The sequence below is a fragment of the Euprymna scolopes genome, chromosome 15 (assembly GCF_053919585.1).
Source record: "Euprymna scolopes isolate OS-2025 chromosome 15, ASM5391958v1, whole genome shotgun sequence".
NCBI classification, from domain to species: Eukaryota; Metazoa; Mollusca; class Cephalopoda; order Sepiida; family Sepiolidae; genus Euprymna; species Euprymna scolopes.
Window position 1 is genome coordinate 31347739 of NC_136496.1, and position 27197 is coordinate 31374935.

Here is a 27197-nt window from a genome sequence, read left to right on the forward strand (position 1 = left end):
ACTTGTTTGGCACTCTAAAAACACAGAAAGTTTGGAGAAAAAAGGTACTAAACCAAGAGTCAAAAAACATCATTCCAACAGTAAAATTTGGAGGAGGATCCATTATGATCTGAGGTTGTATGCAGGAGGTGTAGGAAAAGTGGAAATAATAAAATGAAAAATGAATGGAGCACTTTATAAGAGTATCTTGGATAAAAACGTTAAAGAAAGTGTGAAGTTGCTTAAATTGAAATCAGACTGAACCTTTCAACAAAATAACGATCCAAAACACATTGCGAAACACAAAATTGGTTTAATTCAAATAAAGTGAATGTTTTAAAGTGACCTAGTACATCTCCCGATCTCAACCCTATAGAGAATTTATGGGGAGAATTGAAATTACTGGTCCATAGAAGAGAACTTTCAAATCTGCGAGAATTGGAGAGAATTTGTGTGGAAGAATGGAATAAAATAACACAAGACACATGTAAGAAGTTCGTAGGAGATTACTCAAAACGTCTGCATGGTGTAATCAACAATAATGGTTATGCTACAAAATACTAGATATTATTTTGTAAATTTGTTGTAAACTTTTGCGTTGATAATTATTGAGTTTTCTCCTCGCGTTGTATTAAATTATTATTTTTTTTAATTTTTCCCACTGTTCCTATCTTAGTTTCAATACATTTTATATGTTCATAAAAAGTTTCATTACCATTTGGAAGCTAGAAATACAAAACTAACAGTTTTAAATGTGCACTGTAAACTTTTGCGGGGTACTGTGTGTGTGTGTATAACCACTTAGTCCTTTTTCCAATTATTTTACACGGTTAAAAAAAATAAAATCATCAAGTGATTTCAAATGTACACTTAAAAATTACAACAACAACAACAAAAAAAAAATACAGGGTTTGAAGTTTCCAATAAAAATTGGCAAAAATATTCTCCAGTTACTAATTCAAAAAAAATGTAAGAATTTCTAATATTTTTCAAAAAGATTAAAAACTTAATGTATGATAAATAACTCCTATTTACAGACTATTTTCACACCTTAGCCTGGCTGAAATTTTTTTTTTGTCGTGACATTGTGTCACCCCTCTTTTGCTGTCATCCGAGGCGGACCGCCACGCCCGCTCCCTCTAGCTACGCCACTGCCGGTGTTTCAGCGTGATTATGCAGTGCCTTGTCATATATTTACGCTTGAATAACTAAAAGTATACAATGTTTGATTTTTGCAGAAAGGTTCTATTACTAACGGAAAAATTATTTTGCAATAAATAAATAAAATCTAGTACCGAGAGGTACAGGACGAACACACGCCATTGACCTACTTTTGTTACTCCTGTCTAAATAAGCGTCGGGTTAAGATCCAGGTCTTCGAATTGGGATTGACGAACCCTTTATTTGCCGGGGGAGGGTATACAGCGTGGCCTGTGTGTGTGTGTGTGTGTGTGTGTGTGTGTGTGTGTGTGTTGGGGGGGGTGATCAAAACAACCCTGTTAAAAAAAAAAAAACGTTGGCCGGGTGTTTGGAGGTGTAAAAGAAGAAAAAAAAGTTTTAGTAGGAAAGTAGGCTTGAACCCCGAACCTTTGACGAGGAGATGGAAATGAAATGGAAAAAAAATCCTGTGACCTAGCCAGCTCGACCACGAGAGAAGAGGAATCAAAAGCCTCTTAATTTAACGTTTATAAAATGAAATTAACAGGTACGAGAAACTTAAGTCGCGTGATGTTTGACCTTGAAACATGACGCGGCTGCAAGCCAGTTTTCGCTTGTTTTATACCAAAAAGCGAAAGATACACGGAACGCTCTAAAAATCTGGAAAAAATAGCGCGTGAAAGTCAGGCAAATTAAATAGACAGGCGACCCCCGTTCGTAACTCATATATATTATCATTTATACATGATATAAAAATTTTTAAGAAGGAATGAGCCGACCGAAATGCCCAGCGAAAACAGCCTTTTACAGACATACACAAAAAGCGAACACACACACACACATACATAAATACATACATACATACATACACACATAGACATATTTTCGCTTTTATATATATAGAAGATGTGCAAAATCTAGAATAAATGGTACCGTGGAACGCATCACGGAATAATGGACAAATATCCGTGCGAGTTTATATGAAGGCAGAAATATAAGCTATCCAATATTTCTAAGCTGATACGTAAAATCTATATTTTCTTGAGTATGTAATGAAACATTTTGATTCTTGTCCAGTGTTCCCTTATATTTTAATATAAACAAAAACAAAGCAAAAAAATCAAAAGTAAAGAAATATATGTATGACATACGTATCCATGACGAAATGAGAATATCATATTCCAAACATCACGTAAATTGATTTAGTAGTCTTTTTTTTTTATAAAGAAAATCATTTTTAGCGATTAATGGGAATTTGTAGGCATTACAAAATAAGTCTTGCAATTTTGAATTATTGTTGAGTCATCTCACTTGTTTTTAAGATTATTTTAAAATGATGGCCGCGACAGCCACTCCTCCGACATTCCTAAAATTTGATTTTCTTTTTAAAAATAATAAAATGATTGATAAACTTACGTGATTCCTGTATATAGTCAAGAACCACACCCACAATTAATGTAAATTTGGGTATAAACGTTATAAGAGTTATATTTATTGTTGGTGTCATTTTGGGCAATACCCAAAGACGATATCGTGGTTTCAAGGTGGTCTCTGGGAAAGCCAAGGACCACACCACAAATTGTAACCTCCACGTCACATTTTAAAGGATTTAACAAACAAAAATTTTAAATATATCAAGTCTCCATTGACTTGTCTCTCGACGACAAATACCAAAAAATTGGCTAAAAGCATTAATTCCTTCCTCGTCAACTGAGCACTTTTCTACAGGAAGGGGTCGCCTTTTTTGCTGATATTTTCGAAAGCCATCCCCTCTTTTCAATTGACTAGCCTTAATTTAAACCTTCGTCACTTACGGTTTGGCGATGGCCGCAACAGTAAAGACGTCACGTTTATGGGGGGGGGGGTCACGTTCTTTTCCTCCTCCGCGGTACGGGTTCGAGCCTGCCTGCCTACTACCACTTTTTTTTTCTTTTGCTCAATACACACCTCCAAACACCCGGACAACGCTGGGCAACGCCGGACAACGCCGGGCACCCAGGCTAGTCTTAACACAAAGATATTACCCATATGTCAGTCATAAAGTTTAAAAATGGAAAATATTGCATTAATAGTAAACTAGCGGGACCTGTGGAAATTTCACAGTGAACTCGTTCATATGCAATATATTGATGTTGCCATTCTGTAGATGTTCAGTGTAAATGCAGACGCTCTGATATTGTAGCTCTTTTGTTAAAACTGCAAAAGTATTTATCTAAGCTAGCAGGGACGCCCGACGTAACCCGATCGTAAAATACGCTTAAATATGATATTTTAATTCTTGCAGATTTCATATATATTATTTTAGACTTAATGTTCTATCGACTTTTAAATATTATAAACTTGCGATTTCAAATATATATATGTGTGTGTGTGTGTGTCCATATAACTTGGATGCATCAGCTTGAATCGAAACCGAAACCAAAACTTATGAAGAATTCTTGGTAAAATTATTTTTAAAAAAATAGATAACTTGAGTGCCATCAGCTATAATCGAAACCGAAACCAAAACTTATGAAGAAGTCTTGGTAAACTTATTTATTACAAGAAATGGAAGTCCATAACAATTAAACGACAGTCACTCGGATATAAATGTGACACACAAAATAAATAACAGACACACTATCCTATTAATATATACATGATAATGAATTCCCAACAAATAGAGTGGATGCTATGATAGGAAACTGAAATCAACACCTTGATATATTTAGTCTCAGATTCTACCAACTGATTAATATTTATTTATATTTTATTTGTTTATTAAACTTTATATTTATTTATATTAATTCATTTATCAAATTTGATACTTAATGATATTAAATTAATTTATTTATGAAACTTTATACTTATCTATATTTTATTTATTTATTTTTATATTTATTTATATTTTATTTATTTATTAATTTTTATATTTATTTATATTTTATTAATTTTTATATTTATTTATATTTTATTTAAATATTAAACTTTATATTTATATTTTATTAATTTTCATATTTATTTATATTTTATTTAAATATTAAACTTTATATTTATATTTTATTAATTTTCATATTTATTTATATTTTATTAATTTTCATATTTATTTATATTTTATTAATTTTTATATTTATTTATATTTTATTAATTTTTATATTTATTTATATTTTATTAATTTTTATATTTATTTATATTTTATTAATTTTCATATTTATTTTTATTTCATTAATTTTTATATTTGTTTAAATTTTATTTATTTATATTTATTTATATTTTATTAATTTTAATATTTGTTTATATTTTATTTATTTATTAAACTTTACATTTATTTATATTTTATTAATTTTTATATTTGTTTACAATTTTATTTATTTATTAAACTTTATATTTTTTATATTTGATTAATTCTTATATTATTTATATTTTATTTATTTATTAAACTTTATATTTATTTATATTTTATTAATTTTTTATTTGTTTATATCTATTTATTTATTTATTAAACTTTATGTTTATTATACTTTATTAATTTTTATATTTGTTTATATTTTATTTATTTATTAAACTTTATTTTTATTTATATCTTATTAAATTGTATATTTGTTAATATTTTGTTTATATTTATTTATATTTTATCAATTTTCATATTTATTTATATTTTATTTCTTTATTAAACTTTATATTTATTTATATTTGATTAATTTTTATATTTATTTATATTTAATTTATTTATTATACTTTATATTTATTTATATTTTATTTATTTATTAAACTTTATTTATTTATATTTTATAAAATTTTATATTTGTTTATATTTTATAAATTTTTATATTTATTTATATTTTATTTATTTATTAAACTTTATTTATTTATATTTTATAAAATTTTATATTTGTTTTAATTTTATTTATTTATTAAGCTGTATATTTCTTTATATTTTATTTATTTATTTATTAAACTTTATATTTATTTATATTTTATTAATTTTAGTATTTGTTTATATTTTATTTATTTATTAAACTTTATTTATATTTTATTAATTTTATATTTATTTATATTTTATTTATTTATTTATTAAACTTTATTTATATTTTATTAATTTTTATATTTATTTATATTTTATTTATTTATTAAACTTTATTTATATTTTATTAATTTTTATATTTATTTATATTTTATTTATTTACTAGCGGGGGTACCCGGCGTTGCCCGAGTGTTTGTTTCCGGAACGGGGGGGGGGGAGTTTTAAAAAATGTTATGGTAGGTAAGTAGGAAGGATCAAACCCAGAGTCATGAGTAAAAGTAGGAAAATAAAGTGTGAAAAAAAAAAGAAAAAAAAAAACATCTGCAACGTTAACAGTTCGGCCACCAAGAAAAGTCCATTCCAGTTGTTTAGGAAAAAAAAAAAAAAAAAAAAAAAACGACTACGGTAGGTCAGCGCGAACGTGAAAATATAATGTGAATTGTCCAGCACGCTAACCACTACGCCACAGAGCACTGCAGCTTAGTTTAGTGATTTTAAATAATTTTAAATGACTTCACATGAAAGAACTACGAAGCCAAACCGGTGTTCTCTTCTCAACTGTTCCTTGTGAACGATCCTCAAACGGTGTTAAGTGGTAGCAGGGGGAGGAGGAATTTATTAGAGAGAAAATATTTTACCACTTCCATTGATCTTAACCGATTTTGGCCGTGACTTCTCAGCAGAAAAAGTATAGAAATCTAAGATTATCAAGGAATTTGAGAAATAATAAGCCTATAACACACCTCAGATATTGTTCTGCCGTTTGTGCATATTATATTTGCATGAAATATCTTGATTTTTAATCCTATTAATGTCAAAATCAGCGGGAAAAAATTAGTTCATTTTATTTATATAGAGATTAAACTTTATATTTATTCATATTTTATTAATTTTTATATTTGTTTACATTTTATTTATTTATTAAACTGTATATTTATTCATATTTTATTAATTTTTATATTTATTTATATTTTATTTATTTATTAAACTTTATATTTATTTATATTTTATTAATTTTTATATTTATTTATATTTTATTTATTTATTTATTTATTAAACTTTATATTTTATTAATTTTTATATTTGTTTATATTTTATTTATTTATTAAATATCTGTATTTTAATTTATTTGCTTCATCACGAGAGCAAAACGTGACACAAGGGCGTTTCCAATATGGGAGACCAACTCTCCAAAAAGCGACACAGAGAGTAGGCAAAAATACAAATTGCGTTAGTATAGAAAGGTTTCCTATACATTGATTTAAGATGAATTAACTCAAGCGTAGCATCAAACAGATACTACACTTGGATCTTAGCTCGAAGCCTAGACCGACGTTACTTGAATAAAAATGTATTCCTGAATGGGGGTGGGATACTTAGAGTTAAATTATCAAAACATAGCTCTTATTTACTTGCTTCCCGCAGGGGGGGGGGCAGAGTTAGATATATAATAATTTTTTTACTGTGGGGAAAATCCGCTCCCCCAAAAAAGTTACTCTCGATCCAATAAAAAAAATAAATAAATTACCTGAATCGAGCGAGGACGGAGAATATAAAATGTAGTATCAGAACAGATACTACACTGTACTCATACACTTTTAAATTCATTTTGATTTTAATAAATATTCAGTTAACAAGCTAGACGCTCGGCGTTGCCCGGTCATACAATAGGTTTTTTTTCTTCTTTTTTTTTACATGGGGGTCACCACTTATCAAGGCCCAGAGGCCACTCGAGGATAAGGGTTAATGGGTATACATTACGTATGTATTATTATGGAATCAATCCTCTATTGGATATTATATATTACCAGGAATAATTTGCCCGGTGGCCTAATCCGCAAACAAAAATAAATAAATGAAATAAATAAATTCCGTCTATGTTTGTTTACAATATCACGTCAGCTGATATTTGGGCTTGACGATGAATGCTCTGGAAAAGTCACTTCTGATTAATGTTTGGTTTTAAAATATGCAAACAAAGAAATTATTTACACCGAGTTTAAATGGTATTTCTTCTTATATCGTAAACATACTGAACGCCCGGCGTTGCTCGGTTGTACAATTTGCTTAAGCGAGGAATAATTTGGCCCTTGGACTAATTCGAAAAAAATAAATAAATAAAAATAAATAAATAAAATAAAATAAATAAAAATAATGTCGTTCATCAAATTCCGTCTGTGTTTGTTTACAATATCACGTCAGCTGATATTTGGGCTTGACGATGAATGCCCTGGAAAAGTCACTTCGTGAAGCCCCTCCTCTTTCACCATCTTAAGACGTGAAAACGTTAATCCCCCTCTCTTTCCCCATGTTAAGAATGGCTTTCCTGTTGTCCAACCAAATGAGCAGCAGAAACCGGAAGTAACAAAGAGCTGACATCTTGACCATAATCGTCTAATATGTCTTAACTTTCTCATCGTTTAACTTTACCGACTTCAAAAGGTGAAGAATGATTAAGACACACTTAATCAACAACAAAAAATGGCGGAAAGCGATAAAAAAATCTTTTTGAATAACATTTCAAATTGACAGATTTTAAAAAGGAAAATACAATAATATTTTAAAACCGCAAATCGTATGGTTAGTTCCTATTTCAATCACCTAAATCAGGTCTTTCCCAAAGTGGGCTCCACGGAGCTCTTGGGCTCCGTGAATGAGGCTGAAGGGTCCCGGAAACCAAATGCTTTATATGGAAAAATGAAATGGCGGTACTTGTACAGTTTACTCAAGGCATTAAAAAAAATGAAAATATCTAAAAACGGTTATATTGTACGTATCCGTGTTGAACTGAAGATCTCCGAAAAAAAAAATTTCACTTAATTTGATTAAGAAGTTTTTTTGTTTTGTTTTTTTGTTTTTTGTTTTTTACAGCGGAAAAACACGTTTTTATGAGAGCGCGTTGAAGGCAGACATCTTGGAATTTTCCTATTTTTTTTTTTAGTTTTGAACACACCACGGGGAGATAACTCCATGTAAAGCGCCGACACTCCCTCCCCATCTTTAATTCTAGCTTTTCTTCCTAAAAATAGAACCTTTTGCTCGGTATCATAACAAATTGTTTTTTTCGCTGTAAAAAAAAAAACTACTTGATGAAATTAAGTGAAATTTTTTCTCGGATACGGACAATATAAGCTTTTTTTCGATATTTTCATTTTTTTAATGTCTTGATTAAACTATACACGTGCCGAAATGGTTGCAGACATTTAATTATTGATCTTTTTTTTTTTTTTTTTTGTTTTTTACTGGAAAGAGATGTAATATATAACTACAAATGTAAAGAGTTTCACGAGGATTCATGAAAAAGAAAATAAAAAATAATTTAACAAAAAAAAAAAAAAAAAAATGCAACAATTTTTGATTAATCAAAAACAAAAATGGTTGTACCTATTTACTATGCCTCCCCACGGGACAGAGTTAGACACCAGGGTCGTTTTTTTAACGTGGAGAAAAGGTACAAAAAATAAAATTTGTCTCTGTCGTGAAGGACTGATCCTCCACTGAAAGAGAACAAGAAATGGAAGTGCAGCATCTGAAGAACAGATGGTATTTATTTGCTCCCCCATCGAGCAAATTAGGCACAAGGCCGATTTTTAATGTGAGGAGTGAAGGGAGGAGGAAGGGAAAAAGGGGACCAGCTCCCGAGAGGTGGGAAATGGGAGCTGGTTAAAGGTCAGGTATGTGGGGTTGCCCCCACATCTGGTCGTTGCTTGCAGTATCTGCCGGAACAGATGGTATTTATTTGCTCCCCCACTGAGCAAATTAGGCACAAGGCCGTTTTTAATGTGAGGTAAAAACCAGCTCCCCTTAAAGTAGGCAAAAAGGGGGCACTCTGGTTACCAAAAATAATAATTGTCCCAGTATAGAGGGTTTCCCCTCCATTGACTGGTACAAATCATCTTAAGTGCAGTATCTGCCGGAACAGATGGTATTTATTTGCTCCCCCACCGAGCAAATTAGGCACAAGGCCGATTTTTAAAGTGAGGAGTGAAGGGGAAATGGGGACCAACTCCCCGGGGAGTAGGGGAGCTGGATAGTGACAATTGGTATGAAGGGTTGCCCCTACATTGACCAAGGTCTTATATGTGGAGTTGCCCCCACATATGGTCTTTGCTTGCAGTATCTGCCGGAACAGATGGTGTTTATTTGCTCCCCCACTGAGCAAATTAGGCACAAGGCCGTTTTTAATGTGAGGTAAAAACCAGCTCCCCTAAAAGTAGGCAAAAAGGGGGCACTCTGGTTACCAAAAATAATAATTGTCCCAGTATAGAGGGTTTCCCCTCCATTGACTGGTACAAATTATCTTAAGTGCAGTATCTGCCGGAACAGATGGTATTTATTTGCTCCCCCACCGAGCAAATTAGGCACAAGGCCGATTTTTAAAGTGAGGAATGAAGGGGAAATGGGGACCAACTCCCCGGGGAGTAGGGGAGCTGGATAGTGACAATTGGTATGAAGGGTTGCCCCTACATTGACCAAGGTCTTATATGTGGAGTTGCCCCCACATATGGTCTTTGCTTGCAGTATCTGCTGGAACAGATGGTATTTATTTGCTCCCCCACTGAGCAAATTAGGCACAAGGCCGTTTTTAATGTGAGGTAAAAACCAGCTCCCCTAAAAGTAGGCAAAAAGGGGGCACTCTGGTTACCAAAAATAATAATTGTCCCAGTATAGAGGGTTTCCCCTCCATTGACTGGTACAAATTATCTTAAGTGCAGCATCTGCCGGAACAGATGGTATTTATTTGCTCCCCCACCGAGCAAATTAGGCACAAGGCCAATTTTTAATGTGAGGAGTGAAGGGAGGGGGAAGGGAAAGGGGGGACCAGCTCCCGAGAGGTGGGAAATGGGAGCTGGTTAAAGGTCAGGCATGTGGGGTTGCCCCCACATCTGGTCTTTGCTAGTCATAGCTAGTCATAGCTTGCAGTATCTGCCGGAACAGATGGTATTTATTTGCTCCCCCACTGAGCAAATTAGGCACAAGGCCGATTTTTAATGTGAGGTGTGAAGGGGAAATGGGGACCAACTCCCCGGGGAGTAGGGGAGTTGGATAATGACAATTGGTATGAAGGGTTGCCCCTACATTGACCAAGGTCTTATATGTGAGGTTGCCCACACATATGGTCTTTGCTTGCAGTATCTGCCGGAACAGATGGTGTTTATTTGCTCCCCCACCGAGCAAATTAGGCACAAGGCCGATTTTTAATGTGAGGAGTGAAGGGAGGGGGAAGGGAAAAAGGGGACCAGCTCCCGAGAGGTGGGAAATGGGAGCTGGTTAATGGTCAGGCATGTGGGGTTGCCCCCACATCTGGTCTTTGCTTGCAGTATCTGCTGGAACAGATGGTGTTTATTTACTCCCCCACTGAGCAAATTAGGCACAAGGCCGTTTTTAATGTGAGGTAAAAACCAGCTCCCCTAAAAGTAGGCAAAAAGGGGGCACTCTGGTTACCAAAAATAATAATTGTCCCAGTATAGAGGGTTTCCCCTCCATTGACTGGTACAAATCATCTTAAGTGCAGCATCTGCCGGAACAGATGGTATTTATTTGCTCCCCCACTGAGCAAATTAGGCACAAGGCCGTTTTTAATGTGAGGTAAAAACCAGCTCCCCTAAAAGGGGTCACTCTGGTTACCAAAAATAATAATTGTCCCAGTATAGAGGGTTTCCCCTCCATTGACTGGTACAAATTATCCCAAGTGCAGCATCTGCCGGAACAGATACTACACTTTGATCTTGGCCAAAAGGCCAAGTTGTAGATATAAAATATAATAAAATCTCGAACAACTAATGAACAAGTGTAAGCGAAAATTTGAAATCAATGTTTTTCATATTAGTTTAGAAATTATCTTGTTAGTGCTCCGTAAAAAAAAAAAAAAAAAAAAAAAAACTTTTACCCTAATCAGGGGCTCCGTGGTGTCCTAAGGTTTAGGAAACCCTGGCTTAAATTACAGGTTTCGACATGGTTTTAATATTTATACCATACATTTTTTTATAATTTAAATCACGTTTTAAGAAATTTCATCGTATACATGAAACACTGAGATTAAAAAAAAACAGCCTAAAAATAACGTCGCCATCTTTATAAACTATTTGAGAAAGAGGCTAGTTAAGATAGAACGATAACTCAAGTTCATAACTCTGTCCTTAAAATTGAAAATTATGAACTTGACTTATGTATTTTTTTTAGTAAGCCAATTACTCTCGACTTGTTAATAAAGCAGGCGACTAAATTTTTTCGAACGTTTTTTTATGTCGGCATTTTTTTTTTTTTGTGTACGATGAAAGTTGCTAAAAGGTACTTCAGTAAAATTAGGTTGTTTGAGAGCAATGGTGAACTCCATTTCATTATAAATAATTTACGTGACTGAAGTAGAATTGTTTTACTTGGAATAAGCACTTATCAAGGTCTGAACGCCATTCGAGGATAAGGGCTAATTAGTGTTAAGCTGGTCGTTGCGACAACACTGTAATGATCAGTAGTGGTGGAAATTGGGCAGAATTTGCTTTTAAAGAGACGGCTCAACAAGAACTTGTTTACATTGGACTTGAAAACGGACATATTATAGTCGGCTGGAATGCAGTCGATCTAAGAGAGATCGTGGTCTTGCTGGCCTTTGAAATGTTGCCATAGAGTTGCTAAAAAATATTTAGGTAAAAATAGGACCAGGATCAAAGTGTAGTAGTATATGTTCTGGTGCAACACTTCAATTTTGTCACTTCGCTTTTTTTGGTCTCGGTTAGTGAAGGTGAAATCCTTCATGACATGCGTTTTTTTTAAATTTTTGTTACTAACTAGAGTGCCCCTTTTTGGGGAGCTGACCCCCCCCGCCCCAACATTAAAAACCGACCTTGTGTCTAACTCTGTCTCCTGGGGAGGCAAGTAAACAAACAAAAAAATAGGTTGCTTGGGAGCACTGGTGAACTCCATTATAGATCGTTTTTTTTATTGTGGGGGAAAATCCGCTCCCCCAGACAAGGTTGAAGCTATTTGATGTACCTATTTACAATGCCTCCCCACGGGACAGAGTTAGACACCAGGGTCGTTTTTTAACGTGGAGAAAAGGTACAAAAATAAAAATTGTCTCAGTCGTGAAGGATTTCTCCCCCACCGAAAGAGAACAAGAAATAGAAATGCAGCATCTGAGGAACAGATACTACACTTTGATCTTGTCCCGAAGGCCAAAAGCTATTTGATGTAATGAGCTTACAAGAACTAAATGTGATTATCACAAAAAAAAAAACAACAAAAAAAAAGTAGGAGATGCTTATTGGCCTTTATAATAAATATACTATAGGCAGAAGGTATGAATTTGTAGGGCACAAACACAGGGATCGTCAATGGTTAGAAGTTATCAGAAGTATTAATCGAGAAACAGCCGCAATGTCTCATTCATAAATGACTAAAGTTTAAACTATACTTACTATATTTGCTATATTAAACCTTCCTTAACTTAGATACCACCAACCCACCCGACAAGCAGCAAAATCACTCCCCTTCTTTTTTAACAAGGGGGTCACCGAGGCCATTTGAGAATAAGTGTTAATGAGTATCGAGTGGTTGGTGATACAACACCGTGATGACCGGTAGTTATAAAAATGGGATAGAATTTGATTATATAAGATAACGGCTCAACAAGAATTTGTTCAGAAAACAACCATGTTGTAGTCAACTGGGAAGCATACCCACAGTATAGAGTTCTACAGGCGGGCAGTTATAGGGAATTAATAAAAAATATAATTTCAGAACCTGAGAGTGACAAATATACAATGATCTTATACAACAGTTGGGTCAAAAGAGTGAAGCATTTCAACAAACTCTTTTTCCCTCGGCACCAGAGCCAACAATCTAGACTGTTTTTGACATGATCTTTTCTCCTGTTGACTGTAGTATCTGGTCCTCTGTAGTTCTAGGAGATCCACTCTCCAGACTTTGACTCTTCTCTTTGTAGTATGTGTTAGTTTATATACGGCATAATCCGTTGAAACACTGGATCTCGTCAGATCACCGAAGTTAAGCAACGTAGAGCCTAGCTTATACCAGATGGGTGACCATTTGGGAATTCCAGGCGCTGTATATGCTCTCCACTTATCTCGGCATTTGCTTCCAGACGTCCTGAACATCCACTTGCCGCTAGTATTTAACAACGTCGACTCGAGAAAGATGTGGTTGGAGATCGCGCAACCCTTGCCACAAAAATTCCACGTGCAGGAACCCTTACAATGGGTATCCATAGTCTGTCAAGACTGGAGGAAGCTACTATGTATTAGTTTATTGCTAATCGACTAAGACACTGAAACTAACAGAACCTAGGCAACTGTTGACGCGACTTGTACTCTGTTGACTCCGATATGTCTTTGTTACTGTGCAATTCTAGGAGGTCCACCCTCCCAGGCTTAGCCTTCTCACCCTTTGAGAAAGTAGCTAGTTTATTGTTTAACGCCTAAAGTGCTCCTATTGGGAAATGCCAATGAAGCTGCTCAGGCATATTTTTTTAGGTCAGAGTGGCCTTTCCTCTAGGACTCTGGCTCTTCAAAAACCTCCTTTACCGAATACTGTGTCACATCTTCTAGCCGTGGGAAGGAGATAAATAAAACTCTACTTGAGAGCCCATCATTCAAACTCCTCGGCTTAACAATTACAGGCAACACGAATTAGAAGAAGAAGACATTGCCAAGGTTGCTGCAAAGAAGGTGGGATTTCTCCACTGCACTAGAAAATTACCCACACCAGAGAGTATCTTTACAAAGCGACAATTCGCCCATGCATGGAGTATTGTTGCCACATCTGGGTTGGTGCATCTGGCACTAGTCTCTCCCTCTTAGACAGGTCCTGGATATGACCTAAAACTATATCCAATGTTGAGGCCTCACCTTGCGAGCTTTGGGGAGTGTGGAGCCACCCTTTAATTGTCATTGCTCCCAGGTCCACTCTGACCCGGAGTGGTAGTACCTGTTAGGGTCCCAACTATGGGTTAAATAGAATCTGACGTAAAAAAAAAATATACTCCATTAAAAATCGTTCCTCAAAATAACTAGATTATGCATTAACCTGAAAAAGCTTGATATGCCGTAAAACAAAAACAACGAACTAACCCCCTTAGACAGGGTCCAAAAAAGAGTCTCAAAACTAATAGGTCCGACACTGTCAGCCAAGCTCCAACATCTGTCCCATCGCCGCTATATCGCATCCCTATTCTTGTCCTTCTCTTGGACTGGTAGATTTTGGTATTCCTTTCCTGTTTCCTGTGTTTTTGCTTTATTTCCCTGCCTGTAGTAACCTGATGGAGTTTAAATGTAATGTGAACAGACATCTAGCTGCTCAACTCCCCACAGTCCCCAGTTAGACATGATCCCCAAATAGTAGCCCCTTAGGTTCCAAGTGGCAATATGCCTTGTTTGGGTACGAAAAAGGGTTAAAAAAAAAACTATCAACAGACCTTATCCTGTAAATGGACCGTTATTTTTAATAACTAAATAATGTAATGAATGTATTTTATTTTATTTTATTTATTTAAATCTAAAAAGAGATCGAGGGTCTCTTTGTGTCGCCTTGGTGATTTGAGAAGCTGAAGTGCAATGAAAAACAGTTGTCTAGTATAGCGCGCACGCGTGTGTGTGTGTGTGCGCGCGCGCGATGTCAACATAATCTATTTACGATGCAGTTAAGTAAACAAAATTCACTGACTCATCTCTTTCTCTTTTCCTTTTTCCCCTCCCACTTCTCTCTCTCTTTCTCTCCATTTTCTGACCGTGCGTGGTGGACGGTTTTTGTCGAAGTCCGGGCGAGCACTTTCTGTAAATAAATAAAACTGTACACTAGGCTTTAGTCTAGTCTACGTTGAATTAATCCCCTCCTCTCCTTTCTGTGTTTACCTGCACCTCTCTTTCTCCCACTCCCTCTCTCGTCGCGGTCTCACCAAGCTTCTCATTTTTCTGCGTCTTTTTTTCTTCATTTCTTTCTTTTTTTTCTTTTCTTTTCTTCTATTTGCTCAACTTCTTTTTACTTCCTCTTCCTTTCTTCGTCCTTTTTTTTCTTTCTTCTCATTTTTCTGCCTTTCTTCTTCCTTTATTCCTCTTCCGCTCTTTTTCCTTTATTCTTTTCCCCCTCTTCTTTCTCCGCCCTTCTCCTCCTCTCCTTATTTCTTCTTCTTCTTCTTCTTCTTCTTCTTCTTCTTCTTCTTCTTCCTTTTCTCTTCTTCTTTTCTTTCCCATTACTTCCTTTCTTTTCCCTTATTTTCTTCTTCCTTTCTTTTTATCTTCCTTTCTTCTTTTCTTTCTTTTCGTTTCCCATATTTTCTTCTTTTCTTGCTCATTATTTTCTTCTTTTATCCTTTCCCTTATTTTTCTTTCTTTTCCCTTATTTTTTCTTTCTTTTCTCTTATTTTCCTCTTTTTTTCTTTTCCCTTATTTTCTGCCTTTCTTTTACCTCTTCTTCTTTTCTTTCCTCTTATTTTATTTCCTTTCTTTTCTTCCTTTCTTTTCCCTTATTTTCTTCCTTTCTTTTCTTCTTCCTTTCTTTCGTCTTATTTTCTCCTTTTTTTTATTTCACCATATTTTCTTCTTCCCTTATTTTTTCTTTCCTTTCGCCATTTCTTCTTCCTCTTCGACCTTTTTTCCCCTCCTCTTTTTTCCCTTTGTCCTGTTTTTTCCTTCGTCGTCTTCTGTTACTATTTTTTCTTCCTCCTTTTTTTGTTTTCTTTTCTTCTTCTTTCTTCTTGATCCTCTCTTTCTTGCTTTCTTTTTTCTTCTTCTTTCTTTCTTTCTCATTACATTCGTCTTCTACTTTATTTAACCGGTGCGTGCGTGTGCGATAAGAATCAAAAGGAAAGAACGAAGAGAGAGATAGAGAGAGAGGGGAGGAGGGAGGGGAAAGGGTTAGCTTCGTATTTGTCCGTGTGTTTGTCGTTCGCGCTGGAGAGAGAGAGAGAGAGAGCAAAGAGAGAGAGAGAGAGAGCAAAGAGAACGCAGCTAGTGCTAGCTTTGGCTTAGACTAGGAAGAAAAAAGGAAGGCAATGACGGTGCTGAGACACAAGGCTTTTTCTTCCTTATAAGTTAGAACCCCCTCCCTCCCCCTAACCGTCCCCCCATCCCCCCCGGGCCGATTTCACACATTTTCCCAAGAAGGGAAGAGTCCACCGTCTTCCTTCCTTCCTCTCTTCTCTCGGCCTTGTTGATTTTAATTTCTATCGCTTGGAACTAACCAACAACTGATTATTGTGTCCGCGTCTCGTCACTCCTAATGGTGTTCTTTTATATATATATCTATTACATTTTTCCCCCTATTTAAAAACGCGGTCGGGTCTACCCTTTTTTACGTACCAATTTTGAATGTAAAAAAAAAAACAAAAAAAAAAAACAACAAAAAAAAACATATTGGATTTGGACACAGTTAAACAGGTTAGTTGTACTTTTTTTGTTGTTAAATATTTCTTTTCTGTCTCCATAAATATTACATGAAGAGTGGCCATACTTTTTTTATTTTATTAATAAAAAAATAAATAAATAAATAAAAATTTAAAAAACTTTTTTGACGATCTGAAATCTAAACAGTTTTGGAATTTTTTTTTTTTTTTTTTTTTTACCATGAAAAGAACGTAAACAAACAAAAAAAAATAGACGCACTTTTAGTCTTCTCGTCGCTATCAACATGGGGTTTTTGTTTTTACAATCAAATTCGGTTGTTTATAATAAACAAAAAATGTTTTCCGACTTTTGTTTTGTTATTCGTATAACATTGATGAATAATCGCAAAGTTCAGAATCTTTCGTCCGTGGTATATTAAAAAAAAAAAAAAGATAATGCTTTGGTTGTGTGTGTGCGTATATTATTATTTTCTAAAAGTACGCGCACATTTCGCAGTGCTCATAGAACCCCGATTTTTGCGATATATATATATATATATATATATATATATATATATATATATATATATATATATATATATATATATATATATATTAATTACTTGGCACGTATGCAGAATACGAACCGTGTTATTTATTTATTTTTAGATAAGCTTCTCAAGTTAAAATTGATTTTTTTAATGAATCGTTTGTTTATCGAATCGTTAGGTGAAAGTAGAGAATGATTACAAAACGCCCCCCCCCCCTGCATTTCCATGTTAAGAATTGGTTTCTAACTCACAACGTTACTACTTCAGCACGGTCCGTATTCTGCCTCATATCACCAATTACTATACATTAGTATTTAACCCAATCAATAGTAGCTCTTGTAGAACCTACGTTCGAATTCTGTGACGTTTTTCTGCTAAGTTGTAATACAATATATATATACATACATATATATATATATATATATATATATATATATATATATATATATATATATATATGTGTGTGTGTGTGTGTGTGTGTGTGTGTGTGTTTGTGTTACAGTGTTACATGCCAATATTAATGCCGGGAGTGTAATTAGTGCAGTGCAGTATGTGTAGCAACTTAAACTGTATTTTTTATTTATGTCAGTGGAGTGGAGTGTGTGTAGGTACTTGTGTGATTATATATATATATATATATATATATATATATATATATATATATATATATATATATAATGTGTGTGTATATATATGTGTGTCTGTATATATATATATATATATATATATATATATATGTGTGTGTGTGTGCGTGTGTGTCTGTGTGTGTGTGTGCATAGAATACGCACCGAGTGCGTATCCTATATTCTTGAATTATATACATTTTTAATTCGACTGTATATCGTAGTATATTCACAGTACATTCCCGTTTTCCCTAAATACTCGAATTAGTAATAAGTTAAAGCATCCGCTAATCTATTAATTATAATTTAAGTTAGTTATTACTATTATTATCAACCCACAAATAATGTTTTTATAACTGAAAAACAAAAGATCCATTTATTTAATCGAACGATCATGTGTTAGTCGAACACGTTTATATTATCGTTGTTAGGTGACATGTGTGTTAGTGCGTGTATGTGTGTGTCAGGGTGGTTGTTTGTTTACTTAAAACACAGCCGTACGTGACTAAAAAACAATATGTCAAACGCAGAATATGGTTTACTTTTTACTAAATATATTTGATCTGTCGAGAAACAAGCAACGAGACTAGCTATTCATACTTTAAACGTGTACAATTCGTTACTAAAATTAAATGCAAGAGTTAAAAGGCCTGTCTATCGCCTTTCTACCGAAAACGAAATCAGGTGCGTATTATTTCATTTTTTTCGAATATACGTCTATATATTTATTGTAGAATAAACCTTGTGTTATATGGTTGCTGCTTGTTCTAGACGTGTACACTTGCTAGCAAGCGTCTGTGTAAAGGGAAAGACGTGCACCTATGTACTCTAGTAAACAATGATATCTAAGCGTTTTATTTAACAAATTCGTCCTGGGTATAGAGCGCACTGGCGCAGTGGCGCACTGCTCCCAGTGACGAGGGTCTAAATTTGGGGTCATTTTTTTTTTTTTTTAACAAAAAGAAATATAGAATCACCAATGTCATACAAAGCGGGGTTGAGGACGGGGTGAGACTAGGCGCATCCAAACAATCTCCCTTTCCAAAATTTGCCAGTGTCTAGGACTTATACTTGAGTCGGGTTTGTATTACTATACACATTGATTCGAAAAAGTTGTCAAAAAAAAAAAAATAACAAATAAATATTTTCAAAAGCAAAACCAATTACTTTTCTACCTTACTGGATATTTTTTTTAGTGTTTTTATTTAATGTAACATGTTTATTCAGCTCCAAAAACATACAGTGTTTACCGATGTATTGGAAAATTTAAAATGGCGCCGGACTGTCTGTTGAATACGGTAAGTTTGGGGAAATGAATTAAAAATTAATAATAATAAAAAACTATACAAAATACTGTTAAAAATCCACCGAATATATGTCAGCCTATGTCACGGTAACATACATTGACCGAGTTTCTAACAGTATTTTGTATAGTTTTTTTGTTAATTTTTAACTAATTTTCCCAAACTTACCGCGTTCAACAGAGAGTCCGGCGCCATTTTAAATTTTCTAATAAATCGGTAAACGCTGTATGTTTTTTTCGAGATGAATAAACATGTTACATTAAATACAAACGCAAAAAATGATCCAGTTAGGTAGAAAAGTAATTTATCTTGCCTTTGATAACATTTATTTGTTATATATTTGTTTTTTGACAACTTTTTCGAATCTATATGCATAGTAATACAAACCTTTTGAGTCTTTTGAAGATACAGTCAAAGAGTTAATCCTGGGCATCACCAGACGGTTTCATGCGACTCCTTAGTTAGCACTTATCCGACGTCCACTCTGGCGCGAAGTAGAAGCAATTTTTAAAAAGATTTATTTATTTCCCTTCCATGGCGGATAAACTAGACACAATGTTAGGAAAAGTGAGATTTAAAAAGTCAATAGCCTAGAAGAAGAGCACTTATACCAATCAGAAAATGCCTGAGCAGTTCCGTCGGCATTCCCTTGTAAGGGTGACTTAGCCGGTAGGTAATAAACTAACCACTTTTCAAAGGGCGAGGAAGTAACACCTGGGAAGGTGGACCACCTAGTACTGTACCTCATACTTCAGAGGGATAGAGAACAAGCCATCCTCAAAAACGACCTAGACTCAATCGATTCTGATTTGGGTATGACCTTACTTCTTTCCTACCGCAGGAAGATGTGACACAAGGCCGGAAGTTGGAGAGAAACCTGTTAGCGTCCTTATACAATGAGCATTCTGGCCCTTTAAAAATTGCCTATACATGCCTCGTTGGCATCATCCGATCGGGACGCCTCAGGCAGTAAGCAATAAACTTACTCCACCCTGAAGAGAGGAGGAAAAGCCTGGGAGGGTGGACCTCCTAGGACTACCCAGAAGGGATACAGAGTATTTGTTTACAAAATATACGCACTTACAAACCGATTGTCTGTCTAACATGTGTGAGGGCTCGTTATATGCGTAAATGACCCAACGACGGTTGACATGCTTCGAAAATAAACAAGAAGCAATCAAACATTTAACAAATGTGCTGCTCGTTTTGTCATTTTTATTTGTACTCACTAGGAGTTTTCAAGCAGTGGTGTTCTCACGGTGGTGTTCCCTGGAATCTGGGCGACAACAAGTCTCCCCAGATTTTCTAATACTCTCCGCCCTTTTTGATAACCTTTGCAGCTGAATTTGCATTACCGTAACCGCCTTTTACCATTGACTTCTCGTTGTCAACAGCCACTGGTCTTCACTGGAATTTGAGTTGGCAATAAAGATCTCCAAGGTCCCAGTAAAGGTTTCGTTAGTGTTTTCTCTCCCCCCCCTCATCTCCTCCCCCGGTCTCTCTATCCTCCGTGACCCTTCAGCTATTTTGTGTGGTCTAAGCCGAGACTGGTGCCATTTTTTTAAATTTATATATATATTTTTAATTCATTTATTCATTATTTATTTTATTAATTATTTATATAAGATAATATGTTGTTGGTATTCTTGTTGATTATCCTGGTTTTACAGTGCGACACAAGTGTTACGGCGTATACAATATGGAGTTAATAATTCGAAAATATGAATTAACTTATTGCTATCTACGTACGTACTCGCGTGTACGTACGTATATAAATGATACGTGTGTCCTTTAAATCAGGTGTACTTTTTGAAGTGTACACCTGTGTACGTGATTGACATGACCGTATTCAGGTGTGTGTGTGTGTTGATCGCTCTTTAAGATGTAAAAAGTACAAGTGATATCGTGTATTAAGTCAGATTTTGCGTGTATTTCAATTTTGCAACTTTATATATATATATATATATATATATATATATATATATATATATATATATATATATATATTGTTTTCGAAATATAATTATCCACTGACACGTCTTTCGTCGTCTACGACTCATCAGAGTGGCTGAATCTAGCGAGATTCGAAATCGGGACCCCACGGAGATGAGCCTATTACCGAATCTCGCTAGATTCAGCCACTCTGATGAGTCGTAGGCGATGAAACACGTGTCAGTGCATAATTATATTTAAAAAACAATATATATATATATATATATATATATATATATATATATATATATATATATATATCGCTCCCAATGTGGGGGTACAGAATTGGTTAAAGGGAAAAATATTTCCCAACGCGCATTTAGGTAAAAATGCACTTTCGTAAATAATTTAATTCATTCAAAACGTATCGCGAAAATAAAAACAACATCTATCTATCTATCTATACATATATATATATAATATATATGTGTGTGTGTGTATATGTATGTATGTGTAGGGTGAGCAAAAACAGCATTATTTTATTACTAGGGTTGGGACAACAGCGTATTCTTTTTTGTTGTTTTGACTTTCGAGTGTGTATCCGTTAATATCTTAAATGCTTTTATATATTGATGTGGTTATCGGTTGATGAACTGCGTCGGATATATACTCGAGGGTCAAAATAATAAGGATATTCTGTTGTCATAGCCCTAATTATTACATATACGTGATCTCAACAATTATTCATACGTATACTATCTGTAATAAGACAATGTTGTCCACCTACTTTTGGCTCACTAATACACACACACACACACACACACACACACACACACATATATATATATATATATATATATATATATATATATATATATATATATATATATATATATACTAGCAAGGAAACCCGACCGTGACCAGGATTGAATTATGATCAACAAATCTTTCATATTTTTATTGTCATCGAAATTGGTGAAATTGGCCATTTTAAATCAAATCGATTGATTCCCTGCTCTAGTTAGGGACTCATCGCGGTGCACTGGAAGGAAGTTTCCATGCCTCTCGCAGTGATTAAGTCCACAGTACATTGTATTCAATGTTGCACTGTAGAGAATCTACTGTTGATTTTATGAAATTATTTTTTATATATAATAGCTTCAATTAAAGTTCAAGATGCAAATTAGTCAAGTATCATGGTTCGGTTGTGCTTTAAACAGAAAAAATTCATTTCGGACTCACCCTTGTCATATCAAAGAACCTACTTTTAATTTATATGTCGGGCCTTTCAACTTGTACGGTAATAAATAAATGCACTTGTGATGTTAGGTTGTGTAAGGTGTTACCTTTGGTCAAAATCGTCTGTTCCTTCTTTCATCAGATTTTTTCGATTATCGATATTTATTGAAGACATTCCGATACAAAGCCTATCTAAGAACACTGGCAAGCATGTAAAGTGCCCTCGTATGAAATTTCATAAAAATCGGCCCAGTCGTTCTCGAATCCATAGAGAACGAACTCACATACACAAATTCATTTTATATAATAGTAGATAGATAGATGTGTGTGTGTGTGTGTGTGTGTGTGTGTGTGTGTGTAAAGAGAGAGGAAGAAAGGGTGACTGCATCTGTAGTACAACACTGTGTCAGTGTGTCATTCGGTTCGCACGACATGTTTTTCAGATTATTTTTTCGTCTCGTTACTTTCGCCGGCGTTTCTTTTCTTTTCTTTTTTTTATTCCCGTCTTTCGCTTGTTGCATTAAAAAAAAATGCCTCGCTGAGTGTATCTTGCGTTATAAGTGTCCAAACACGCGCACGTGCTTCCATATTTACTTGAAAAAAAAAAAAACCTGAATGCCTACGAGACACTGTCCTCGAGTGTCTAAAGTCTCTTCCTACAGGGTTTGTCAGGAAAACCTGGCTCGAGGATACTTTTTCTTTCCAAGTAAACCCTGACTAAATATTCAAAATAACATAGAATATTCGCGGCACAATTAAGATCTTCTCAGTATAGGTACTTTACACTGATTTATACCAACAGGGGTTCACCTTCTACAAGTAATGTTGTCTACAGTAACAGCGTTAAGCTGGATACTCCACCAGACTAGATAAATTCTTGTCCTGGAATCCAGTAAGATAAAAAAAAAAGACAAAGCTACTTCATCTGCCACTAGACTCTCTCTCTCTCTCTCTCTCTCTCTCTCTCTCTCTCTCTCTCTCTCTCTCTTGGATAAGCCTCCCCCCCAAAAGAGTCTTCAATCTAATAGGTCCCACTTTGTCAACTAAGCTCTAACCTCTGCCCCATCGCTGCAATGTTGGATCCCAGTGCCTGTTTTACAAGTATGTTAATGGAATGTGGTCTGATGAACTCGTTGCATTTGTAGCCCCTTGACGTACATATATCCCCGACAAATATGCTTAGCAACAAAATCACACCCCTTTCACTGTTAGGGTATCTAAATGCCAGAAAGCTTTCTACTCTAAGAGTTTCTTCCGTCTAACAGCTAGACGTTGGAGTTCTATTCCCGCTATTTGCTTCCCTGGCTGTACTGATATGCAGAAGTTTAAATGTAATGTAAACCAACATCTTGTTAATCTTTCCTAGACATGGTCCCAAATAGTAGCTCCTTTACGTCCAAATGGTGATATGCCTTGTTTGGAGTGAAGGTGAGTAATATATATATATGTGTGTGTGTGTGTAAATTTATCTGTATATATATGTGTGTGTGTATAAATATGTGTCTGTATATATATGTGTAAATATATCTTAGTATATATATATATATATATATATATATATATATATATATATATATATATATATGTGTGTGTGTGTGTGTGTATGTGCATATATATATATATATATAAATATGTGTATATATACATACATATATATAAATATACACACATACCAACATAAGTATTTGTGTGTGTATATATATATATATATATATATATATATATATATATATATATAATCTGTGGTGTGTATTATATATTGTGTACATTGCACTTCAATTTTCGCTCGTCGGGACAGTCAGAGAAACTGGAAGCAGGCAAGGAATTACAAGAGAAAGCAATCTGAGGAGAGAACCTATTAGAATAGATAGTTTTACAATAGAGGATGTTATTGTTTGTCGGGTTTATTATCATCATCATCATCATTATCATGTAGGACCTCGTCCGGTCGTTCCTGACGGAGCGAAAGCATGCTACCGCTCTGTGGACTAAACAAACGGTTCCGTTCGAAATTCCGTTTAGATTCTCGAGTTCGACAACCCGAAGAAGGTCGAAGGTTACATAGACTGAAACTTTGTGCGAATAACACTGAAGATTAGGACAACAGCCCGTATAATCGAAATAATACGCAAAAATTGTTTTTTTTTTTGTTTGTTTTTTTTGGTGTTGCTTTTACAAGGAAGTCACCACTTATGAAAGCCCGGAAGCCACTCGGGGATAAGGGCTATTGCGTGTACAGTAACCAATGGGACAATATCGTAGTAATCTCTAGTAATGGAGATTTGATAAAGTGTCTTACTTAAGGAATTTGTTTATGTTGGACTTGAAGACATCCAAATTGTAGTCAGGTGGGAAACAGGCAAACGGAAGAGGCGTGCAGCGTGCACTTCTAAGAAAGAAGCTTTGTTCATGGAATCTACGTTTTGATTTAGGCAAAGATAAAGAATGGGGAACAGCATTAAGCTTGATACTCCACCAGACTAGATAAATTCTTGTCCTGGAATCCAGTAAGATAAAAAAAAAACACAAAGCTAGTTCATCTGTTATGTTCATATGTTATATTTTCAATGAACGGAATTTAAATACACTATACATACTGTGTGTGTGTGTGTGTTTGTTTCCAGTTAGCACAATTAATTAAACTTAATGAAAACGTCTTTACACTTTCAGAGGAAATATTCCAAAGCCATATTTATCTTTTATATTTAGTGTCTTACACGTGTTTTGTTGGATGATGGAAAACCCCCAACAACTCATTAGAGACATTTTATATGTTCATCAAAAAAAGCAAACAGTTCGTAATCTCCCCTCCCGATTCAAAAGTTTAAAAGTTAAAGAAAAGAACTGGAAATCCTTAAAAATGACAAAATTCATAAACTCTTATTAAAAATAAATTATTCATAAAATAATATTAAAGGCTTATATTTTAGCCGACTGTGGCTTCGAAATGTTCACTGTTTCTCTCTCTCTGTCTCTGTCTCTCTCTCTCTCTCTCTCTCTTATATATATATATATATATATATATATATATATATATATATATATATATATATATATATATATATATAGATTGATACACATACCTATTTTATGAGAGCGGATTTTTCCCACATTAAAAAAATATATATATATTGTATCTAACTCTGCCCTTGTGGAAAGGCGAGTAACTAGGGACTATATTTTGAAATATATATATATATAATAAATTCCACAGCCAAACAACGTCGCAGCCCATAGGAGCCATGACAGTCAAAGAACCGAAAGTCCAAGACTCGAGTTTCGCCCTCATTTGGGCTCATCGGTTAGACAAGTCCGCACTCAGGATTCGAAATTCGAGCTCTTGCATGCAAGGCAAGCACTCTACCAACTGAGCAAACGTCCTGCACACAAGAATTTCTCTTAAACCAACACAGATCAAGTAAACTATATATATATATATATATATATATATATATATATATATATATATATATATATATAATAGGATTCCAATGACTTTTAATTTAATTTTTCATAATGAAAAATATCCACGTAACATTACGGTCCATTTTGTACATATGCAAAAATTATACATATATAGATAGATAGATAGATAGATATAGACGCATTATTTACTGCTGAAGACTGAAGGTACGGTCGAAATTATGTTCTTGTTAAATTTTTTTTTTTTTTTTCATAATAACATTTTGTATTCCTGCACGTCACCAATAGAAAACTTATGAAGAAACATTATAAACTGTTATACTTTTCGTATTCATTTCTTACGCATTTTCATATATATATATATATATATATATATATATATATATATATATATATATATATATATATATATATATATATTACATATTATCTTATATATATATATATATATCTTACATATTACATATTATCTTACATATATATATATATATATATATCTTACATATTACATATTATCTTACATATATATATATATATCTTACATATTACATATTATCTTATATATATATATATATATCTTACATATTACATATTATCTTACATATATATATATATATCTTACATATTACATATTATCTTATATATATATATATATATCTTACATATTACATATTATCTTACATATATATATATATATCTTACATATTACATATTATCTTACATATATATATATATATATATATATCTTACATATTACATATTATCTTATATATATATATATATATATATATATATATATATATATATTACATATTATCTTACATATATATATATATATATATATATATATATATATATATATATATATATATATATATATATATATATATGAAATTTTTGGTCATATTACCTCTAAATTTTTGCTTGTTGGTCGTACGGGGAAACGTGAAGCAGAGATGGAATTACAAAGGCAAGGAGCCTGAGAAATGAAACAACGAGTGGAAAGTTTTGTAATATCTGGCAATTTCTATAGTTAAGTTTTGTTGCTTGTCCGGCTTATTATTAGTATTATTATTATTTACATTTTTATTGATATTGTTTATACATATACTTTTGTTTATTTATTTAACTTTATATATTTTATCTTGATATTATTTATTAAATAGCTGTATTTGGCTGACGTTGCCTCGGTGAAAATGTATTGCCAGGTGAAGGACTTAGAGATAAGCAATTCAAAATATAGTCCTTATTTACTTGCCTCCCCACAAGGGTCAGAGTTAGATACAATATCATTTTTTTTTAATGTGAGAAAACTCTGGTCCCCTAAAATAGGTACTCTGAGACATTAGTTAAAGTTCCCATACAGGGCATCATCAAAGATTATTCGGGTTTGTTTTATTATACACATAGATTCGAAGAAGTTGTCAAAAATCAAATGCATAACAAATAAATGTTATCAAAGGCAAGATAAGTTACTTTTCTACCGAACTGGATTTTTTTGTGTGTTTTTATTTAATGTAACATGTTTATTCATCTCGAAAAGACATACAGTGTTTACCGATGTATTGGAAAATTTAAAATCGCGCTGAACTCTCGGTAACACGGTAAGTTTGGAAAAATGAGTTAAAAATAAAAAAATATATAAAA

General features: G+C 33.7%; 1 protein-coding gene across 11 annotated transcripts in view; it reads left to right on the top strand.

Annotated features, from left to right (window-relative positions):
* Positions 1-27197, top strand: part of LOC145293758 (forkhead box protein P1-like) — a 971902-nt gene that overhangs the window by 408748 nt on the left and 535957 nt on the right. For 4 of the 11 annotated variants that reach the window (XM_080140263.1, XM_080140259.1, XM_080140266.1 and 1 more), the window contains exon 1: positions 17845-18336. The exons of 4 other annotated variants lie outside the window; for them this stretch is intronic. The gene's annotated coding sequence lies outside the window, so the exon portion shown is untranslated. Of the gene's footprint in view, positions 1-16075; positions 16534-17844; positions 18337-27197 lie in introns of those variants that run through there. 3 more of the 11 variants (XM_080140256.1, XM_080140265.1, XM_080140261.1) reach the window with 3 other exon arrangements.